The sequence below is a fragment of the Ictidomys tridecemlineatus genome, chromosome 4 (genome assembly GCF_052094955.1).
Source record: "Ictidomys tridecemlineatus isolate mIctTri1 chromosome 4, mIctTri1.hap1, whole genome shotgun sequence".
In the NCBI taxonomy this organism is placed as follows: domain Eukaryota; kingdom Metazoa; phylum Chordata; class Mammalia; order Rodentia; family Sciuridae; genus Ictidomys; species Ictidomys tridecemlineatus.
The window spans coordinates 172,583,292-172,606,575 of record NC_135480.1 but is presented as its reverse complement, the minus strand read 5'-3'; the positions used below and the strand labels follow the sequence as shown (position 1 = coordinate 172,606,575).

Here is a 23,284-nt window from a genome sequence, read left to right as displayed (position 1 = left end):
GGATTCCTCAGGTACCCAACTTCAAGACCCAGGTCTGGAACCCACACTACCCATTCTGCTTTATACAGAGTTTCAGGCCCTCTCTCCTTAGGGGCAGCAGGAGGAAAGGGTATTCCTCCAGCCCTTGTAAACAGAAATTTCATCTAATTGTTTGAGCTCTGACTTTAAGGAGGACTTGATAATAGTGACTGAAGTCATCTTTCTATGGACACACCTCCCCTGCCATACAACAGACATTTATTGAGCATCTGTTGTAGAGTACCAGTCACTATGCCGACTCCAAAGACATATTTTTTCACCCTGGTATTCTATGGATACCTTGCTCAATATGTCCAATAGTCAATTTACTATCTCCTTTCTACCCAGAGCTGCTCTACCTCCCAGTTCTCCCATCTCATCCTAGTTCTCCCATCTCAATAGACAGTGCCATCATCTTCCTGGTGCCCAAGGCAAAGCTGGGCACATTTTGAATTTATTTCCTCTTCTCTACATTTAAGGAATCAGGTCTTACTGATTTTACCTCCTCATTTTCTCTCATATTCATCACCTTCTCTATATTTTTTCTAGTTTGGCCTTGGTGACCTGTCACCTCCATTACTCATATTGTCTCCTTACCTCCAGTCTTACATCTTCCAGTTCATCCTTTAGTCTGCTTCCAAAGTGATCTTTATGAAATGTAAAAAGACTGTGTCATCCCTCTTCTTAATATTGTTTCATTATGATTAATTAATTCAATTAAAATAGTCAATCACTATCAACTCAAAGATGGAAACCAAACTCTTTGGAATGACATACATGTTCCTCCATGAACGAGCCTTTGTTAGCCTAACTTCAACTCTGGACCCTTAATCCTTCACTCCATCAAACATACCACCTGTAGGTAGTCTTTTCTCATGCTTATTTCTCTGCCTGCTGTTCCCTGGATTTCAACTCTCTTGGGTTCTCTTCCCAGGCTTTTAGTCCATTCCAGTCTGGGCCCCATATCTGCACAAACATCTAATCCTGCAGCACTTGTCATGTTCTATGATCCTGTCTAGTTTATGTGCATATCTCCCACACTTCTTAGGAGGGGCAGAGGGACACCTGATTCACTCATATCCTCAATGCTCCACACAGACCTGGAATGTCCATGTTGACTATATGAATACATCTGGCATTGAATGAAACCTCAGATAAGCAAAGAACTAAGCCCCAGATTTTTGATATACTGATCCAGGGCTTCAGATTACTCTGGGGCTGGCTAGGCTCCAGTAATCATCCTATGTTGTATACCTATAAGTAGGAGGACAGGTGGTACTTTATTCCAAGGACTATATTTTCTGTCATTTCTTGGTCAACCTGGTTGAGAACCCAAGGAACCAGACTTCAAAGACATAGGTATGGTGCTTTCTCTCCAAAAACAACTTCTAGATTATCTGCCAGGTGCATGGTGGGAGCTTTAGTATCTATATTCTTTCCTAGTACATGAAGTCCTGCCTTGATAACCACCAAGTGGGAGGAACTATCATACCAGTCTTCACCCCAGGAGTGGAACTGCATAAGAGACCTGGTAGTGTGGGCCATATACCATCTGAACAGTTCCATTCAAAGGCATAGGTAGTGGCCCAAATCCTCTGAGCATATACACAGAAGAGCTTGGAACAAAGACTCATCAGATCCTCTTTCTTCCCTTCCAGAATTACGATGATCTTTTGAAAGATAAGAGGTTTAACACAGCAGCCAGTTGCAATGTAACCCAATTCCAGACTAATATTAATTTTGGTAGACTTTTTGAGTTATAAGCAACAGAAGCATATTTTTTCAAACTTAAGCAGAATAAGAATTCTCCAGGTTTGGGGTTGTCACCCCAGGAGTAGAACCTAAAAAAAAAATATTAGATTTCAAGTCATTTTGGGCGGAAGGTAATTCAGAAAGCACTGGTAGGAGAGTGAAGATAAACAAAGCAGGAAAAATAAGGAAATCAATAAAGTGTGCATTATTAAGATCCCCATTGGAGTAAAGTAGACCTTGATCCCAGTAGGTACATTGGGAGACTAAATGGAACACATCTCATGTTATCCCACTGAGGGGTGAGAGACTTGGGGTATACATCCACCAACTTCTCTCCAAATGTATATAAAAAAAAAACCTGATACATTTCACTAATTTTCTTATGGTATAGGTGAGCAGAGAAACTCAGATTCTCACTGAGTCACTGATCAAAGACTCCTAGAAAAGAGACCCCTTAACTTCCTGGCACTATTGGCCTGTCCCTTTCATGTTTCTGTGCATCCAGAGTCAACTTCTAGGCAAAGGACTGTAGGGGCTGCGGATGGAAGCTATAGTTATGCTCAGAAATAGTGGTAAGTTTATGGATAGGACACTACAGTCCCTGCTACACACACACACACACACACACCCCTACACAAATTAGATGAAAATGTGATGAACCAGCCCCCCAAAAGAATAAGATACAAAAACCTTAGAATCATGTGTCTGCTTTCTGATTAGGGAATGTGAGACTTTTTGATGGACAGTCTCATAAAGATTGTATCCATTGAGGGGGAGAGTAGGTCTCCAAAGCTAACTTGGGATTCTATTGCCAGAAGGAAAATGTTGCTTGTCTGACAAAAGCCACAGATGTCACTAAACCTTCCATTTTTCATTACTGATCCCTCATTTATAGGATGAATTCACTCACAGGAATCCAGAGTTTCATGACTAGACCAACAAGGGCCCCCAATGTGACCAGGACACAGAGGTGCTATCCAGAGTATAATGGCTCCCAGACTCATGGAGGTCAGGTGAAGTGATGAGTGCCACCTCCTTTCTGGCCTATGCAGTGCCTTAGGAGTGAGCCACAAGATGGTGGTGTATCAGAACCTGGGCTCAGAAGTCTTTGGACCTTGTCTATATAACTTTGGACAGGTCATTTTACCTCTGAGTCTTAGTTTCTCATCTGTAATCAGGGCTCCCACGTGTGGTCATGTGGAATGTGTTCTGTTCATCTCCAGGGGATGCCATTCACGTCATATTCCAAGGGCACCACAGTTTGCATTAAACTGGGTTGATGGCAGGTTGGGTATCCAGGGGGAACCTCTGCAGACCATGCAACATGCCAAAGGGTCCTGAGATGTGCTGGAGAGCACCAGAACTTTGTTTCCAATCTTCTACTCACAGTCTTCTCTTTAAGGGCTATAATTATGATCGCTTGCTTTATAGACAGGCTTACTCCTCACTGTTAAGGAAGAAGAAATATGACTTCAGTATTTAAGTTCCAAATTTGTGAACTAAAAAATCATATGGGCTGGAGGTCTAGCTCATTGGTAGAACACTTCCCTAGCATGTGCAAAGTTTCAGGTTCAATCCCCAGCACCACAAAAACAAAACAATACACCCACACACACAAATTTTGTGACTAGGTATGGTATACACATCTGTAATCCCAGCTACCTGTGAGATTGAGACTAAAGGACTGTAAATTCAAGGCCATTTGGGCAATTTAACAAGATCCTGTTTTAAAAGTAAATAAATAAAATAGGGCTAGGGAGATAGCTCAGTGATAGAGCACTCCTGAGTTCAATCCCCAGTAGTACAAACCAACCAATCAACCCAGACAGGACTTCTCAGTCTCCTTTAGTGTGTAAACACCTAAGAGAAGACTGATTAGACTGGGTAAGTCATGTGCTCTTCTCTTAGACTAATCCGTATGACCAAGGAATTGAGCTTTTCTGATTGACCAGGCTGAGGTCACACACACCCTATTGTTGCTAAAAAAGCAGGATAAATGATTAGCAATTTTGTGTTCTAGCAAAAAACACAATTCAAAACCCCCAAAGTTGAAGTCCTCAGTCAGTCCTGGGTGTCCTGGAATTTTTTCCTACTTGTGACCCTTCCTTTTTATTTTCAGTGTGCTCCCTGGCTGGTACACAACCTCTCAAGGCAGCTTATTTACTTCTATTTACAACTGCATGTGATCTCAGCAGTTGGTGAGCGTAGATCCAGAGACAGGTGAGGGAGGGGCCAGTTCTCATGTTCCAAGGCGCTCAATAAATATTTACAGTGTGTTGACAGGTGAGGTATTAGGGCTTATTGGCCTCTCCCTAGTGATTGTCCAGCCCAGCCTGAAAGTCACCCAGAGACCCCTGCTGCCCTCTATCTGTGGCAGATTGTGACCCAGGTATTATTTCCTGCCCATCCCTTCCTTCCTTGCCTGCAGGAAAGATCCTGTATCCTCAGCAGATGCTCCTCTTAACCTGTTCAGCAGCTGCTATTTTCTTCCTCTGGAGTTCCAAGACCCAGGGACTGAGGAGGAAAATGGCAAGATGAAAAGAGCCAGGACCAACCCTTATCTCAGATGGCTTTGATTCTTACCTGCTGTGTGACCTTGAGTAAATTCCTCAGTCTCTTGAATGCCGGTTTTCTGGTTTTCTTGTTTATAATAGGGGATATCAAAAGCAACTGACCAGGATTAAGAGAATAATTTTTAAGTGCTGTAACCAAGCTTCTGGCCCACTGAGAGTACTTCTGCATGGTGGCCATGGCATTAACCATGCTTGTGGACTTGGTTGAGGGAAGGGAGAATATCTTTTTTTTTTTTTTTTTTTGGTACCAGAGAGTGAACCCAGGGGCACTTAACCACTGAGCCACATTTCCAGCCCTGAAAAACATTTTTCTTAATTTTTTTTGAGACGGGGTCTTGCTAAAATGCTTAGGTCCTAGCTAAGTTGCTGAGACTGCCTTGAATTTGGCAATTCTCCTGCCTCAGCCTCCCAAACTGCTGGCATTACAGACATATGCCACTGAGCCTGTCAAAGGAGAGTATCTTTTCTTTTTTGGGGGAGGGGGTTATTGGAACTCAGGGGCACTTGACCACTGAGCAACATCCTCAGCCCTATTTTGTCTTTTATTTAGAGATAGGTTCTCACTGAGTTGCTTAGAACCTCGTATTGGCTGAGGCTGGCTTTGAACTTAAAATCCTCTTGTCTCAGCCTTCTGAGCCGCTGGGATTATAGGTGTGTGCCATTGCACCCGGCAGGAGAGTATGTTCTTTTTTGTATCAGAGATTGAACTCAGGGCCATGCAATCATGATCAGATCCCCAGGCCTTTTGTATTTTATTTAGAGTCAGGGTCTCATTGAGTTGCTTAGTGCCTCACTTTTGCTGAGGCTGACTTTGAACTCGCGATCCTCCAACTTCAGCCTCCCCAGCCACTGGGTTTACAGGCCTGCACCACCACACCCAGCCTGGCAAAAGAGTATCTTTAAGGCAACAGATTTCTTCTTTGAGCCCCTCAAATCAGCCACAAATCTACTCTAATTCCTTGCAGCACCACTTCTAGCCAAACCAGAGAAATATCCTCAAGTCAAAGGAAGCCTCAAGATTTCTACCATCCTAAGAGGCCAAACCCAAGGACAACCAGATACATTTGAAGGTCCTTGGGATCTCTGGGTTCATTCAACTGTGTTCCCTGCTTGTCCTTCCTTGCTGACTTGCTAACAAGTCTGTTAAATCTAGGAGCTAACACATCTATCCATTGCCTCTGGCCTCCTTGACCAGGCCTGTCATTATGCAGCAGATACTTCTCACTTCCCAAAGGGCCTTATTATGTCTGGAGAGCTGGGACAGATGAGTCTGAAGCCTTGCCATTCTGTGTCTTTGGAATTATACAGGAAGGCCATGCAATTTGATTACTTAGGTAGATTAGAAGAAATGGTCATTATATATTTGGGAGTTAATTAAAATATGCTCCAAGTCCTGTGCCAAAAGCTTTACATGTATTGCACAATGCTTTCAAAAATATTCTGAGTTAGGCCCTGTAATTATATTCATTTTATAGATGAGAAAATGAAGGTTTAGAAGTATTAATGGCAGGTCCAACGTCTCCAGGACTGTAAGCAGCAGAGTTGGCATTCAAACCAATTCCTGTCTGACTTTAAATATCAGACCCTTACCAGATTCCTCCACCTACCAGAGATTCTGGTCTCATATGTACACCCCCAGCAGCCCATCTTTGGCCTAGTAATTTAAATGATAGAGGCAAAAGGTGCTACACAATTTGGAGCAAATGTTCTGGAAAATTTCTGAGGTAGAAATATGCTTGGTAGGAAGTTGCCAAAATAGTCAAGTGTAGAAAGAAACCTCCTAGCAGTTTGGCCTAGCTGAGGTCTAGTAGTCCCTGAAAATAGGGCCTCTGTAGAAGGCAGTCAATCCAGGGGCCCAAGTAAAAGGTGGGAAGAATTTTCAAACATGCTCCGCAACAATGGTAGGTCAAGCATGCATGGTTCATGCAGCCCCAACTTGACATTCTCCCAGACACAACCACCTGCAGCACCTCGAGACAGGCTAAGTTTAGACACTGAGGTCCCAAAAGACTGCCTCCATTCAGCTACCTGCACCCTCCCCACCAATATCTACATAGCATCTATGTTGTCCCAGATACTGTTCTAAGCCTTTCCCACAAGTGAACGTTTAATTCTTATGAAATAGGTACAATTATCCTCACTTTACAGATGAGGCAATTAAGGCACTGGGTGAAGAATCTTTTTTTTCTGAAGAGATTCATTATAATTGAAGAGGAAAAATATTTAATACATCAGAACGAAATCAAACATATAGAAAAGATCAATAACTACAAGTAACTCATGAGAAAACATGTTTTTGCTCAGTTGCTACATAAACTTCTCACATGATAAAAGCCTTTGATTGGAAACATTCCAGGAAAGCATATCTTTCACTCAGAGTGTTTGGAATATTTTTCTTTTCATAACTCTGTATTTCATGACAGAGAGCTTGGCCATAATATTCAAAATGAGCACTCTGCATTATTTCTTCCTGATTTCTCAGATAATTAAGATAAATTAAAAAGTCATAACACATTAAGAATGCATTTTGCATTAGTCTAAGAAATCTAGTATCATCCAGGGAGGAATCTTGATTGTAACCCCACAGCTGAGGTTGGAGGCAGGTATCCTGTCTCCACAGGGCAAGGAGCTTTAGCAGCTCTTTGATGTTTGCCCAAGCAGAGGTAGAGAGAGGAGTGAGCTGTATCTTGGTGTGTGAGATCTCAAAATTGTCTTGTCCCTTCCCTCCCACTCCCCAGTGATTTCTCCCCTGGGTCCTGAAGTGACCTCTCTCACTGCTGCCTTCCCTCTCTGGAGAATGTGATGTGACGGTGGAGTCTCCTGCCCTCCTCTTCCTTCCCAGGCTGGGAGAGGAATCCTTGCACATGCATCAGCTGCTCCCAGTGTGTTCAGCTTTAGGGTCTTTCACATCCGTTTCTCTCTGGAAATCTAAGGACCCAGAGCTGCTCCAAGGAGAGGTAGAATTGAAGGAAGGGGCAGGGTAATTTAGAGAGGGATCACAGATTTAGGAATATGTCAGCACTGGATTTGAACCCTTGCTTGGCCACTCACTGTCATAGATGGAATAGTGCTAACTTCTCCCAAAGATTTAATATGTGTGTGTGTGCGTGTGTGTGTGTGTGTGTGTGTGTGTGTGTGTGTGTGTGTTGCTGGAGATTGAACCCAGGCCCTGTCCATGTGAGGCAACCACTCTGCCAACTGAGCTATATCCCCAGCCATCCCCCCAAAATATTTACATCCTTATCCTTAAAACTTGTGATTGTTACTCACATGGTCAAAGGGCCTTTAGCTGTTATTAAGTTTAGGATCCCGAAATTATCTCAGATTATCCAAGTGGGCTTGGGCCACAGAGGTCCTCACATAAAGAAGGCAGGAGGGGCAGAATGACATGGACCCAGGAGCCAAGGGATGTAAACAGACTCTAGATGTTGAAAAACAGGTCTCTGCTACAGCCTCTAGAAGGAACACAGTCCTGCTGACCCATTTTAGACTTCTGGGCTCCAGAATGTAATATAATACATTTGTATCAATTGAAACCCTCGGGGTGTAGTACTTTGTTTTAGCAGCAGTAAGAAACTAGTTTACTAGCCATATGACTTTGAACAAATTCCTCAACATTAAATTCCCTCATGTGTGAAATAAGAATAATAACACCTTGAAGTGTTGTATTAGAGAAAATATTATATCAAAAGTCTGGTTTATGATAAAACTTTATAAATAAGTGTTTATGGGCTAGGACTGTAGCTCAGTGGTAAAGTGCTTGCCTCGAATGTATGAGGCACTGGGTTCAATCTTCAGCACCACAAAAAAATAAAGATACTGTATGTTCATCTACAACTAAATAAATTTTAAAAAAATAATGTGTTTATGAGTAAAGCCAGGCATGGTGGTACACCCCTGTAGTCTCAGCCACTCAGGAGGCTGAAGCAGAAGGATCACAAGTTCAAGGCCAGTATTGGCAACTTAGTGAGACCCTGTCTCATAATAAAAAGGGCTAGGGGTGTCACACTAACCCAGCATGCACGAGGCCCTGGGTTCAATCCCTAACACACACACACACACACACACACACACACACACACACAGAGAGAGAGAGAGAGAGAGAGAGAGAGAGAGAGAGAAAGAGAGAGAATGTATAGAAAAGAATGGAGGAGAAGCAGAAAAAGAAAAAGAGAAATCATGTGGTAAAACTACAGTTGATTCCACATTATGGCCAGTTCCTGGTTGACATGGGTTTTATGAAAACCAAGTCTACCCTAGACCCATCATCTGGCATTAATTCATTTTTAACTTCAGGACACTTTTTTTTTTTTTTAAAATACTGGGGATTGAACCCAGGGCTGCTTTACCGCTGAGCTACAACCCCAGTGCTTTTTATTTTTTTTAAGTTTTGAGGTCTTAAAAGCTACGTTGCTTAAGATCTTGCTAAATTGCCAAAGCTGACCTTGAATCTGTAATCTTCCTGCCTCAGAATCCCAAATTGCTGGGATTACAGGCCTGCACCGCCATCCCTGGAAGACTTGAGGACTCTCTTATCTCCCTTAGGCGGGTCAGGGGCAACCTCTGAAAGCGTTGCCTCATGAATGAAAAACGGGTAAAGAGCAAGTATAAGGACCTCCCCAACATATGACTCTGGCACCCACAACTGATGGAATAGATCAGATTTGACTTCTGACCTTCCAATATTCCTGATTTGACTAACATCCCCTCTGAGGGGATGTTCAAATTGCAAATCCCACATGAATCCTTCTTTGTATAGAAATTGAGCAATTGGTTTGAGTCAACTCTTGACATTCAGATAGCCATCTGCCTCTGGTTTCTCCACATCTTCAGCATTTTTCATTCCTTCATCTCCTCCTCTTTGTTTTTATTTTTCTTTCTTTTATCTTGTGTGTGTATGTGGTGTTGAGGATTGAATTAATGGCTTTGCACATGCTAGGCATGTGGTCTACCACTGAATGACATCCTCAGCCCCCTTTTAACAGTCTAGGTAGTATAAAATGATACACAAAATGCAAGTTAAATCCACTTTAACTTGAATAATTATTTTGGGGGAATTTTTTTTCATGTTGTGCTTTTTGGCTATTTGCACATTTTCCTTTGCTCACTTATATAAATAAAGTTAGTCATCTTATTATTGAGTAAATTTATTGCTGGTGGATACATAAAAGGATAAAACTAATCTGGAAAACTCTTCTGGCAGTTTCTTTTTTTTTAAGAGAGACAGAGAGAGAGAGAGAGAGAGAGAGAGAGAGAATTTTAATATTTATTTTTTAGTTATCGGCGGGCACAACATCTTTGTTTGTATGTGGTGCTGAGGATCGAACCCGGGCCGCACGCATGCCAGGTGAGCGCACTACCGCTTGAGCTACATCCCCAGCCCATTCTGGCAGTTTCTTTAAAAAATGACACATATATCTGTCCTATGACCCAGCATAGAATCATTCATGATGAATTAAAAAATATTGTCCACACAAAGGCTCATATTTAAACATTGATAGTAGTTTTATCTACAATAGTCAAAAAGTGGAAACAGCTCATGTTTGGTGCATAGATAAATTGTGGTACATCCCTTCAGTGGAATACTATTCAGCAATATCATAAATTAATTATTGATATGTATTACAACATGATTGAGTGTCAAAAATGTGATTTCTAGGGACTGGAGTTGTAGCTCAGTGGTAGATCACTTGCCTTGCATGCATGAGGCACTGGGTTCAAACCTCAGCACAACATAAAAATAAAGATATTGTGTCCATCTACAACTAAAATTTTTTTAAATGTAATTCCCAGAAGAAAAAAAACACAAGAGTATACACTGTATAATTCCATGCTTATGAAGTTCTACAAAATATAGTGTCAGAAACAGATATGTTGTTGCTTTCAGGGTAGGTAGAGCATGGGAGGATTTAGTAGAAATGACAGGATGGTACTTTCTGGGGGGAAGGAAATGCTTTATGTATTCTTAGAGTAGTGATTACATAAGTGTATATACTTGTAAATATATCAAATTAAGCCAGGCATGGTGGCACACGCCTGTAATCCCAACAGCTCACAGCTCAGGAGGCTGAGGCAGAAGGAGAAGAGAGTTCAAAGCCAGCCTTAGCAAATTAGTGAGGTCCTAAGCAGCTTAGCAAGATCCTATCTCAAAATAAAAAGAAAATGGGCTAGGGTTGTGGCTCAGTAGCTAAGCACCCCTGGGTTAATCCCTGGTACCAAAAAAAAAAAAAAAATAGAATCAATCAAATTAAATACGGTTGTTTTCTGTATAATATTTCATTCAACAACAGGCAGCATATTCAATGATGGTTCCATAGATTATAATGGAGCTGAAAAATTTATTTCACCTAGTGATGTTCTAGCGTTGTATCATCATGGTGCATTACTCAAGTGTTTATAGGAATACTGGTGTTAACAAACCTACCGCGCTGTCAGTTACGTACAAGTATAGCAATTATGTGTTGTACAAGATATTTTAAAATGACAATAAACAACAATGTTACTAGCTTGTGTATTTACCATACTATGATTTTTGTTATTTTAGTGTGTACTCCTACTTCAGAAAAAAAAAGGCTTACTGTAAAACAATATGCTGTGTGATACCGCCACCAACCACATACATCTCGTGTATATTGCACCACTTGATTTCATCAAAAGGCAACATGCCATGATTGACCTATACCATCTAGATCAGCGTAAGTATACCCTATGATGTTCACACAACAAAATTGCCTAATGACACATTTCTTAGAACACATCCTGGTCATTAAGTGACGCATGACTGAATTTTAAATATGTTTATTTCATTGTATGTAAATTATATCTTGTTTTTTTAAAAACTGCTATGTTGTGCACATACGAATATGTAACAATGAATCCACTATTATGTATAATTATGCACCAATAAAAACTATATGGGAAAACAAAACAAAACAAATAAGAAAAAATCTTGAATGATACCTCAATTTGAACTGCTACCACCAGGTGGCAATGATGCCTAAATCCCAAAATTTCAACTGTTCAATTTGTGCAATGGCTAAGATCATTCTACTTGTGAGTGTTCTTGAAAGCATTTGGTATCATCTTGTGGGCATGCATTTTACATTTCAATCAATAGTATTGTGTTGGAGTTCTCTTTCTGTTCCTTACTTCTTTTCCTCCCAATTCAGCATCATGTTTTGAAGATGTCTTTATGTTGCTGTATGTATATCTAGTTCATTGCTCCTTATTGTGGTAGATTATAAAGTGTACATACATCACATTTTTACTTATATTAATGATAATTTCAATTAACAATCATTTACCCATTGCTCTTCAATCACCACAAATATTTTACCATCAAAAATACCTTCTTACATGTTTCATAATAGACCTGTGTGAGAATTTCTCTAATTAGGTTACCAGGATTGGGATTCCCCTTCTCTATTCATGTTTATCTGTTGGTTCTCTTATCACCTTCTTTGTGGCAAGTTAGCCCCACAAATGCCTTCAGTTTTGTGGTTGTTGTTTTGGTGCTAAACCCAGTTAAATTTAAACAATGTCCTAAACTTTTGAATTAAAGGAAATATTTGCTGATACTGTCTATTTCTATATCTCCTTGTAAAACATGTAGTATTGTTTGTGTCATGGCGTAAATTGACAAAATAATATCATTGACCAGGATTTGGATCTTTGTATTGATAATCATGAATTTCTTCTACTGAATAAATTTCTCCCATTTTTTGGTGGAAAAATAGCTGAATTTAAGCAACATTCTAAATTTAAATTAATGATAATTTCAATTAACAGTCATTTATTAATGATGATAGTTTAGAACAACTTTGAGGCAAGGTTTCTCTTTCATGCTAGGTAAGTGCTCTACCATCGAGTTCCATCTCCAACCTAAGGCAAGATTTCTCAACAGTGGCACTATTGGCATTTGGAGCCTGATAATTCTTTGTTGTGTGTGGGTGGGTATCCTGTGCATCATAGGATGTTCCACATCCCTGTTACCCACCAGATGCCAGTAGCGCACCCTTCCTCAGAGAGATGACCAAAAATGTCTTCAAATATTGTTAAATATCCAATGGGAGGGGTGGGGTGTTGGCCAAATCATCTCCAGTTGAGAACAACTGTTTAAGATAAATGATATCTTGGATTCATTTGGGGGCATTTTCTAGACTTTTTCTTTCCTTTAGTTTATTTCAAGCTTAATCTCAGCTATAGCGTTGTGTAATATGGTCTCCTGCTTTCTAGCTGGAATAAAGCTCTTCCTGGAGGTACTGGCAGGAGTCTTTAGTCTTTAATACCCTAAGCATCAAGTGGTCCTCCAGGTTTTCTTCTCCAGATTTTCCAGCCTCCTCTTCCTGGCTACTTCAGGGAGTTAGAGGGAAAAGAAGGAATCAGAAGTTCTCCTTACTGCTCTCCCAGAGGAATTCAGAAGAGTAGGGAGAGTCCCACTGTGTCCTGTCCATAAGGGAAACACCCCACTCTCTTTATTTCTCATAGTTAGCTATTTTCTCTCTAGACCTCCTTTGGAACCCTTAATTTGAATCTACAATATTTCAGATAACACTAGAGTGATGATTGTCCCCTTCTTCCTCAGCACACTAGCCCCATGAAAGCCTCTCAAGGGATATTCTTTGTGGTGAAGGAAGCGAGGGCAGTGCTGCATAGTGGATCTCTCTTGGACACTGGCAACAACCATTTTATTCAAGTCTTTAAGAAACCCTTCAGGTGCCTGTTTTTCATCCAGCATTTCCTAGGTTATGTGATTACAGAACTTTTCCATTCCTCTGTCCTGCATTTAACGAGGATATATTAATAACTCTCAGAATTGTTGTCCTAAGGAGCAGTAAGGAGAACTTCTGAAATCTTGCCTAACAATCTATGCCTTTTATAAATGGTCTTCACTTGGATATTCACAATGCACGGAATTAGGTTCTTTTCTGTGTGTGTGGGGTACTGGGGATTGAACCCAGGGACACTTAAGCAGTCTGCCACAACCCAGCCCTTTTTTATATTTTATTAGAGACAAGGTCTCACCAAGTTGCTTAGGGCTTCACTAAGTTGCTGAGGCTGGCTTTGAATTTATGACCCTCCTGCCTCAGCCTCCTGAGCTGCTTGGATTACAGGTGTGCGCTACTGTGCCCAGCTATGCTAGAGATTAGGGTTAAAGAGATTACTTATCTGGAAAGCAGAAGCAGGAGGGTCACACGTTTGAGGTTAACCTGGGCAACTTAGTGAGACTCTGTCTCAAAATAAAATAAAATATAAAGGGCTGGGGATATAACTCAGTGGTAGATGCCCCTGGGTTTAATCCCTAATACTGCACGTGCATGTGTATGCGTGTATGCGTGCATGCGTGCGCATACACACACACACACACACACACACACACACACACACACACGCAAGATTACTTGTTCCAGCAGCCCCAGGACTTGCAAGGGTGGGTACAGATGAGGGCAGTCTTAGATGACAAGGGCTGATATGAAAAGAGCTGAGCAGGGTATTCAAAAACTGATGGGACAGAGAGATTATTTCTGACATTGGGTCTCTGATCATCTTCACAGAACAGGCCATACCTCCTGAAGTATCAGGAACTTATTAGAAATGCAGACTCTCAGGCTCCACCCTAGAACCACCAAATTAGAACCAGGAACTTTAACAAGATCCCCACATCACCCTGCACATTCATTTTTGAGAGGTACTGCCCTGCGTGGTGTGGTGATGCTTGCCTATAATCCCAGATACTTGGGAGGCTGAGGCAGGAGGATCCTAAATTCAAGACCAGTCTGGCACCCTAGAAGACCCTCAAAAAAGATAAAAATGGTAAAAAGGGATGAGGATGTATCTCAGTGATAGAGCACCCCTGGGTTTAATCTCTAGTACCACCAGAGAGAGGGGGGAAAGAGAGAGAGAGAGAGAGAGAGAGAGAGAGGTACTACCTTAAATTATTCCACTTTCTGACAGAATGTAAACAGAACCATAATGTATCCTGTGTGGCTTCTTAGTCAAAGATTAACCTAGTGGCCTCCATGCCAGGCTAGGCAGGCAGAACAGGAAAGAAAAGACAAGAGAAGTCTGGTAGTCACAGTAAATGTCTTCTCTCCTTTCTAGCCCTCATCTATAAATTACTGTTATTCAACAGGTTAAGCTACAGGTGTGCAGGGATGCAAGCAGCAAGGTCAGGTCATGCAGCTATTGCTCCTTTCTGCTTAGATATCTGCCATGATTGGGAGGAAGAGAATGAACAGAGTTCATAAGGGAATGGGATACTTTCCATTACCCTCCTCTAGAGACACTATTTCTGGTTTGGACCAGGTGAGTGACCAGACACAGAACTTGGGCTCCATATAAAAAATCTTTCTTGATCTATAACACTGGACATTGGAGGAGGTGCAGAGAGGGTTTAGGGCAGCCTAACCCATCAGAAATCAGAGATGTTCAGGGTGGGTTCACCTAGAGGCTAAGCAGCAGTGGGGATTGTGAATTCTCATCCCTTCCCAACAGGCCACACCCCTGTCCCTCCTGGACCTTAACACTGCTGGGTTGAGCTCTGTGCCTATACTGAGACCACAGGATGGATGGGTCTCAGATTGGGGCCTGGAAAAACCCAGGAGAATGTTCTTTTCACGTATTTGGGCTTGTATGGGTAGAGGGTGACCAGTCCAGTCAGGGTAGCTAAAGAGAAAGGAAATGAAAGCCACAATATCAATAACCACAACAAAATGAAACAAGATATATAGAAACACCAGCACCCTCCTTCCAGCATTTTCCCTGTCCCTGCCTTGTGTGTGAGGTTTCTTCCAGCAGGGGCACCTCCAGAGAGCCAGAGCAGATAAGGTGACAGACTCCCAGCGCTCATAACCCACCAGGATGTAGACTTCTTGTTATTCTACCTAACTACTCAGAAGGAAAGTTAAGCAGGAATCCTACAGAGATAAGATGGGGAGATGACATTTCAGGTAGAGGGAAGGGCTCAAGTAAAAGCCCAAAGGTAGGACTATATTCACCCAGAGAAGAAGAGAAATATCAACTTCCATGTCTCTATCCAGTCTTTCAGGAAGCTGGCCCTACTGTGTTTTCTACTCTGAGGACACCAGTCATACCCTGTGCATATCACTGGTGACAGAATGCCCTATTTGCTCCTTGAGGACTGGGTCATCTTGTCTCCCATCACAACCCCTCCCTTCCAGGGTGGTTGCACCTGACATGTACTGGCCGAGTAAGCCCTCCCTGGCTTCTATAGTAGATTCTTGGGACAGTTAAATTGGATCTACAATCTTGCAGGAAGATCCCAATTGATGGTCCTACAAGCAGCTTTCATCAGAAGGTTCCCTGCCTACTCCTTTCCAGACAAAGAGTTAACCCTGAAGAGTTTGCTAAATATCCTGCCACTAATTAGGCCAAGAATCTGGAAGCAGATTCTTTGTCTTGGACTTACCAAGGCCAGTCCAATTTGTTCCTTATAATGTAAGCAAAGCATAATGTGTGTTCTCTTAAAAACAAAAACCTCTGGCTACAAAAATAATTCAAGCTTATTATAGAAAACTTGTAAAATAAAAATATAAAGGAAAAAAAACTTGCCTCCACACTCACCACTTAAAAGCAACATCTGTACATTTTGGTGAATTTCTTGCAAGTTTTTTCCTGTGCACATTTGTTCATATTTAACATAGTTGAGATCATAATGACCATACATTTCATTTCCTACTTCTTCACTTAGCAGTATATTATAAACTCTCACTTGTTAAAATTTACGGTAAGCATAATTAACATTCCATCTCTTGATTCTCTCATAATTAGCCACATCCCTATAGAGGTTACAATTTATATCATACTTTGGGAATATGCAGAGAAACTATGATTGCTAAATTCTTTCATTGATGCAGGGTCCTTCACAATGTCCTACCTACTGGTTAGTAAAAAAAATTAACAGAGACCCTAATTACAGGGTAATCTGAAGAAATAATTCAAAGAGCCTGCTTTTAAAGGCTTTTGTCTTTCTACATGATCCTGTTTTGCCTTAAAAACTTCAGCCTTGGTGCTGGGGTTGTGGCTCAGAGGTAGAGCGCTTGCCTAGCATGTGTGAGGCACTGGGTTCGATCCCAGCACCGCGTAAAAATAAAATAGAGATATTGTGTCCACCTATAACTAAAAAATAAATATTTTTTTAAAAAAAGAAACCTCAGCCTTTCTCTGTGTTTCTTCTATAATGGATTCTAATCCCTGCCTCCTCTCCTCCTTTTAGATGTTTTATCAACTGGGGTATCAGCAGAAAACAGAAGGCTTTCTCAATATGATCACCAAAGAGTTTAATGAAGGACTGCTATTTCTGTAGGTGTGGCAAAGTTAAGGTAACAAATGAGAAATCAGCAAAGGACTCATCCTGGGAGTGTATCACTACCCTGAGGCTGAAGGAGCAACAGTAAAACTGAGGTTGTGGGAAAAAGGCTTCCTGGCAGGAATTTCGGTGAAGGAACACACACCCAGTGGTCTGGCAGGGAGGGAGCTGGGGCAATAAACACCTGACACCTCTCTCCTCCTGATCTCAACATGTCTCTCTCCAGTTCTTCTATTAGCATAACTGATCTGGAGGAAGAGAGCTAACTAGTCTTCTCTGGTCAACTCTCCGAGTATAAAATAGTAGATGGTGGATCTGAAGCACAGATGAAAAATAACCATTCCAAATGATCTGCACAGCCAAGAGACAAATCTACAATACTTTTAGTTATAGATTAAATTGCCTTTTTATTTGTGATTCACAAATTGGAATAGCCTCCATTCCACAAAACACAATGAGAGCTTTCACTGGGCAATAGCAGAATACTGGGTTTTACAGAGTGGAGACAAGGAAACAGAACAAACTGGTTGGTTAACATCAGGTTACATCTTTGGAAGGGTTAAAGCAAAAGAGACTGCTTTACTATGCTGACTCACATAGAGTGGGATCTCCGGTTTTTAAGAAAAACTTATCTGTTTGGGGATCTGTCTGCTTCTTTAAAGTTTCAGTTTGATTATATGGCATTTAGCATGAGTGACTTCATTTTGGTTTGGTCTGGTCTGTTGAGGTCTAGTGCAGGATGTCAGTCCAAAACAATGAACTTCTATAATTTTTAAGAGTGCTAAAGATGACAGGGAAAAGATGAATGAAACACATTAATAACTTAATGTGTTAAGTAAGCACATTAAAAACTTCCAAAATGATATACTATTCTCATTATTTATCTATTATTGGACTTTTAAATTTAAATTGTTTCTCATTTTCACTTTAATAAATAATAGTGTCTTGAAATGCTCAAACTCTAAATGCTCTAATTAAATGAATAAATGAGAGGGAGGTACAGTGTTTCCCAGAGACAGATTGTATTAGTTTGGGTTTGTTTTTTTTTTTTTTTGGTTGTAAATTACAGGAACACACTAGAGTTAACTTAACCTGGGGTAAAAGGGTAGGAAGACATTTGTTATTTTGATTATTAGCATATTGTGAGTTTCACATGGCCCAGTGGCTTTCAAGAACACACTGGTGTCATGGGCTCAAATGCCATCAGGTTTCTGTCTTCATCACTTGTTTCTGCACCCTGTGCACTTAGTCTCTTTTGCTTCATAGAGCAGTATTTTCTACAGTTTCAGTCCATATAGCAGAAAAGGTGGCCAAGTGGTATTCCCAAATTTACCATTGTATAATTTAGTCACCCAGAGAAAGAGACTAAATCTTAATCCTAGTTCCTCATCAATCAGAGTCCAATCAGGAGAGAGAAACACTACAGTAATTTGAATAGGGAAAGTTTAACATAAAGAATTATTAACTGTAATAAGGTGATATCAGTGTAAGAAGGAATTGGTAGATAAGAGGTGAAGATAACTCAATGCACATGGGAATAGCAGCTTAATGGAGCAGCTACTACTCCTAGCTGAAAATAGGGATATTAGTAGAACTGAAATAGAGCATCCAAGGCAGAACCCCCATGGCTGAGATCCAGATCTTATTGGAGAAGGTATGGCTCCATCCACCACATAGTAGAGAAGTTACCATGGGGATACATTGTCAGAACTTGCTGGAAATCCATCTTCTAGGATGCTTGAGAGGTGTCTGCCTGAGTCCCTCTTCTATAAAACCAGGTAGGGAGGCTACCAAGGGAAACTGCTCACTTTTGGATGATGCTGGCCACCATGTAGTCTAGGAATTAATGCTGGAGAAGCCATCTGTCCTGCAGAAACCTGATAGTGAAGAAGTTGCTCTATTGCCGGAGCTGGATGCTGCAGAAATTGTCTGTGGTATAGGAGTTGAGTGCTGTAGGCTGCAGGAGAATGCGGAGCAGAGCACATGAGAAGAAAGAAGGAAGAAAGGAAAGAAAGAAGAAAAGAAGGAGGGACCCTCCCTTCCAAAATGTCTTTCCAGAACAGGCAGTGAAGGTTGACTTTGGAGCTGAAAGGCAATAGTTTGATAACTAACATAACCCTGAATCTATATGCCTAAGAAAGGGACTATGATTTATCTAGCTGATGCCACCCACCCCTGGATGGCTCAGTCACCTGTGCTGAGAATGGAACTGCATTAACAAAAAGAAAATCAGTGAGCATGGAAAAGCGGGTACAGAAAAGCAAACTGGTCACCAAGTTTTTTCTCAAGGAGGGAAAAGCACAGGGTCAAGAGAAAGAAGATTATAAACCAGACACAATGGTGCACACCTATAATCCCAGCTACTCAGGAGGGTAAGGCAGTAGGATCACAGTTTGAAGCATTTGTAGAGCACCCTAAGTTCAATCTCCAGTACCCAGAAAAGATGGGGAGGGGAAGCTTGTCAGTCATCAGAGAACTTGTTATCACATAATAGATCAAGGGCATATCATGGTTTGAAAAACTATCCCTCAAAACTATTCATTTCCTTTTATTCAGACATGCTGCTCAGCAAGCAACCTTCTGACTTTTATTCCTATCAACCCCAATACCAGCTGGAGGACAGGCCTTGGACAGTAGGTATATGTATTCTGTTGTTTGGAAAGCAATGTCATTCATCATGAATTCACAAATTTGCCTTCACTGCCTATTTCAGTGAAATAAGTCAGTCCCCCAGCTAGAAACTGGCTTTTTCTTGTGCTCTAGAAAAAAAAAAAAAACAGTTTGTAGCCAGGTGCCATGACACAGGCCTATAATCCCAGCTACTCTGGAGGCCAAAGCAGGAGGGTCATAAGTTCAAGGCCAATGGGCAATTTAGTGAGAATCTGCCTCAAAATTAAAAAAATAATAATAAAATAAAAAGAGCTGCAGAAGTAGCTCAGTGGTAGAGCACCCTTGGGTTCAGTCCTCAATACCAAAAAAATAAATAAACCCAAACAAAAAGCCAGTTTCTGATCCTGAGAAGCTGAGAACCAGGATTTGGACTCAAGGGACTCAATCAAGGTGTTCTCCTGAAGGATCTGGAAGCTGCACCCTGGACAACATCAATGCTAGCAAATTCCCCAAGGAAGAGCCCCACAGAATACCTAATTGGACTTATATAAAAAGTATTCTATAAATATCTAACCAGCAGCCATCATCTACAATCAGGTGATGATTGCTGGCCTTTTGGGTTGTTTCTAGTTGTTCACTATTACCTACTAACAGGGATCACTATTTTTGTGGTTATTCTCTGCTGTTGTTTTGTTTTTGTATTTCCAGGGATTTCCTTAGGGTAGGTTATTAGAATTAGGAACAAATTGATGTCAAATCCCAGTCTCTTCTTTTCTTGGGGAAAAGTATGAACATTTCATAGATCCATGAGACCCACTGCCCAATAATTTCAGAAGAGTTGTACCAATTCAGACTTACTAGAGACCATCTCAGGACATCTTATCTCACACAGAGAATTAGAGTTTCAAGTGTGTGTGTGTGTGTATATATATATATATATATATATATATATATATATATATATATATATATATATATAAAGACATAGGCAATCTTTATGCATTTCATTATTTTCTATTGGGGTTAGATAATTATGCCCACATTTGTTAATTTCTTGCCCTATTTTGAAATTGTCTGTTCACAATTAAGAAGCATTTTATTTCAATCTCTGGGGAATTTCATATCCCAGATTCTTTATTTTGCTTCATTTGGATAGAGAAGGGCTCTGTACTCACTTTCATATTCTTTGGAAATTTCCTTCTGAATTCAAGTTCCTTTGGAGGACTGGGCTTATGTGGCTAAGAGCTTGAGTAAGGCTGGAAATAAGTGCATGGGAGGGCTGGGGATGTGGCTCAAGCGGTAGCGTGCTCGCCTGGCATGTATGCGGCCCAGGTTTGATCCTCAGCACCACATACAAACAAAGATGTTGTGTCCACCGAAAACTAAAAAATAAATATTAAAAAATTCTTTCTCTCTTTAAAAAAAAAAAAGTGCATGGGAGTCTGAAAACATGTGAAGCCAATTAAGCTTTCATCCTCAGGTAGATTCTTTCAAGGGAGGGTGAGGCAGAAGCATACAGTTAAACTTTAAGTTGGTGGCACATAAGGAAAAGAACTGCATGCTCTCTATCCTTAAGATAAATAACAGGAAATCCTCCCCAACTATGTTTATTGTTTAAGACAAACAACATCTGACCACAACTGCTTGCTAAATTTTATGTTAAAAAATACCTTGGCAGGCGGGTTGGATAAGTCAGTGGCACATAAGGAAAAGAACTGCATGCTCTTCTATCCTTAAGATAAATAACAGGAAATCCTCCCCAACTACATTTATTGTTTAAGACAAACAAGATCTGACCACAACTGCTTACTAAATTTTATGTTAAAAAATACCTTGGCAGGCGGGTTGGATAACAATTCTAGGCACATTTTGAAGGTGTGTAAATTGGCCCAGGTGCAATGCAGTTTATGGATATGTTAATATTTGATTCTAAATGTGTATATGTACTATTCAACTCTTGATTTCCTTGCTGCTCTGCCTACGGGATAGCCACTTTGCCACGTGAATCAATACAATAAATAATTATTTCTAACTCTTTCTTTGTTAGCTGTGTTTGATTTCTGTCCTGTGTGAGCTAGTGGCACACAGTTGGTTAGTAGACGGCAAGCATTTGAAACAGTTAATGTGGGCTGGGGATGTGACTCAAGCGGTAGCGTGGTCGCCTGGCATGCGTGCGGCGCGGGTTCGATCCTCAGCACCACATAAAAACAAAGATGTTGTGTCTGCTGATACCTAAAAAATAAATATTAAAATTCTCTCTCTCTCTCTCTGTCTCTCTCTTTAAAAAAAAATGAAACAGTTAACGTGTTGAAATAATTGTCTTGTGGCATCTGTAGTAGTATAGAGGTGACAGCAATTCATGTGTTCAATGGGTAATCAAGTATAGCAATGGCAATCAAGGGAGCTTTGGGGAGGTGAGGCTATTGTAGTCACCTTACATAATGGACAGAATTTCGAAATATAGTACAGGAGCCTTCTAAGTTTCTATTAGTTTCCACTTTTGTTTCACTGTTACCACTAGGAACCTTGTGTTGCTTCTGGAGAAAGTAAAGTCATCCTTCTGTCTATCCATCCATCCATCCATCCATCCATCCATCTACTCACCCATGCATTCATCTGATAATTCATTTATCCATATGTTCATTTATTCCTCCCATGATCGCTCCTCTTTTCCATCCATTCTTTTGCTATATACCAAGGCCCTACCCTGTAGCATGCTGAAGACACAAGTATTAATAAGTCAAGATTTTAGTGTTCAAGGACCACACAGCCTAATGGTTATTAGACAACTTAAAAATAAACATAAAATGGTACAGTGCTCATTTAGCACACATGAGACCCTAAATTCAACCCCAACACCATGAAAAATGAAATTAAGCTAATCAGCTTAGTTGGTAGAGTGCTTGTTTTGGATGCACAAGGCCCTGGGTTCAATCCCCAGCACTACAAAATAAATAGATAGATAGACAGATAAAATTTAAAAGTATTAATACAGTGCAATAAGTGCCCACTATAGCAGTTTTTTTCAAGAATGCCTCTGGAAGCTGGGCGTGGGATATTTGCCCATAGTCCCAGCTACTTAGGAGGCTGAGGCAGGAGGATCACTTGTGCTCATGAGCTCAAGGCCAGCCTGGACAACATAATGAGATACTTTCTGAAGGGAAACAAATTACATATATATGTATATACATATATGTAATGTCTAGGTATATATATGTGTGTGTATATTATATATATAATATATAACTGTTCCTTTCCCCAGGACCCAGAAAGCCTTACTTGACCAACAAATCTGAAATATATTTTGTTATTCTTTCTTACAATAATCTTTTTTTAAATAAATTTTTTTAGCTGTAGTGGACACAATACTTTTAATTAATTTATTTATTTATAATTTATAAAGGATTGAACCCAGGGCCTCACAAGTGCTAGGCGAGTGCTCTACCACTGAGCCACAACCCCAGACCCTCTTATAATAATCTTTTCATTTCATTTCAGCGCATTTATCACAATTTGCTAATGGTGTGTTTTACTTGCTTACTATGTCTTCTCCAGTTGATTGGCAGCTCCATGGGGGCAAATTCTAAGTCTGCTTTGCTCATTATTGAATACTCAACACCTGGTCCATGTTTAGCACATGATAAGCCCTCAGTAGACGTTCATTGAATTAATTGAACACAAACACTGACCATACACAGACAGGAATGATAATTTATTGCACTTAATCAGTGGTTCTCAAAGTGTTGATGCTTGGACCAGCATGATTAACAACACCTGGGAACTTTTTAGAAATGAAAATTTTTGGTCCCACTCCAGACTAGAATCAGAATCAGAACTCTGGAGATGGGTGCCGGCAATCTGTGTTTTAACCCAGAAGGTGATACTGATGCACACTAAAGTTTGAGAACACTGTAGTAAATTAATGGTCATTTTATTCTACATTAGACACCTATAGATTTTAACACAAAGCTAAGAATAATTTTGTTTGGGTGTTGTGGTGCAT

The 23,284-nt window shown here is 40.6% G+C and overlaps 1 protein-coding gene across 3 annotated transcripts in view; it reads right to left on the bottom strand.

Moving 5' to 3' along the window:
* The window catches only part of Spink4 (serine peptidase inhibitor Kazal type 4), a 76,943-nt gene that overhangs the window by 10,514 nt on the left and 43,145 nt on the right, over nucleotides 1-23,284 (bottom strand). For 2 of the 3 annotated variants that reach the window (XR_013438153.1, XR_013438154.1), the window contains exons 3-4: nucleotides 2,918-3,217; nucleotides 616-665 (exon numbers count right to left, since the gene is read on the bottom strand). The gene's annotated coding sequence lies outside the window, so the exon portion shown is untranslated. The remainder of the gene's footprint in view (nucleotides 1-615; nucleotides 666-2,917; nucleotides 3,218-23,284) is intronic. The other variant, XR_013438155.1, reaches the window with a different exon arrangement.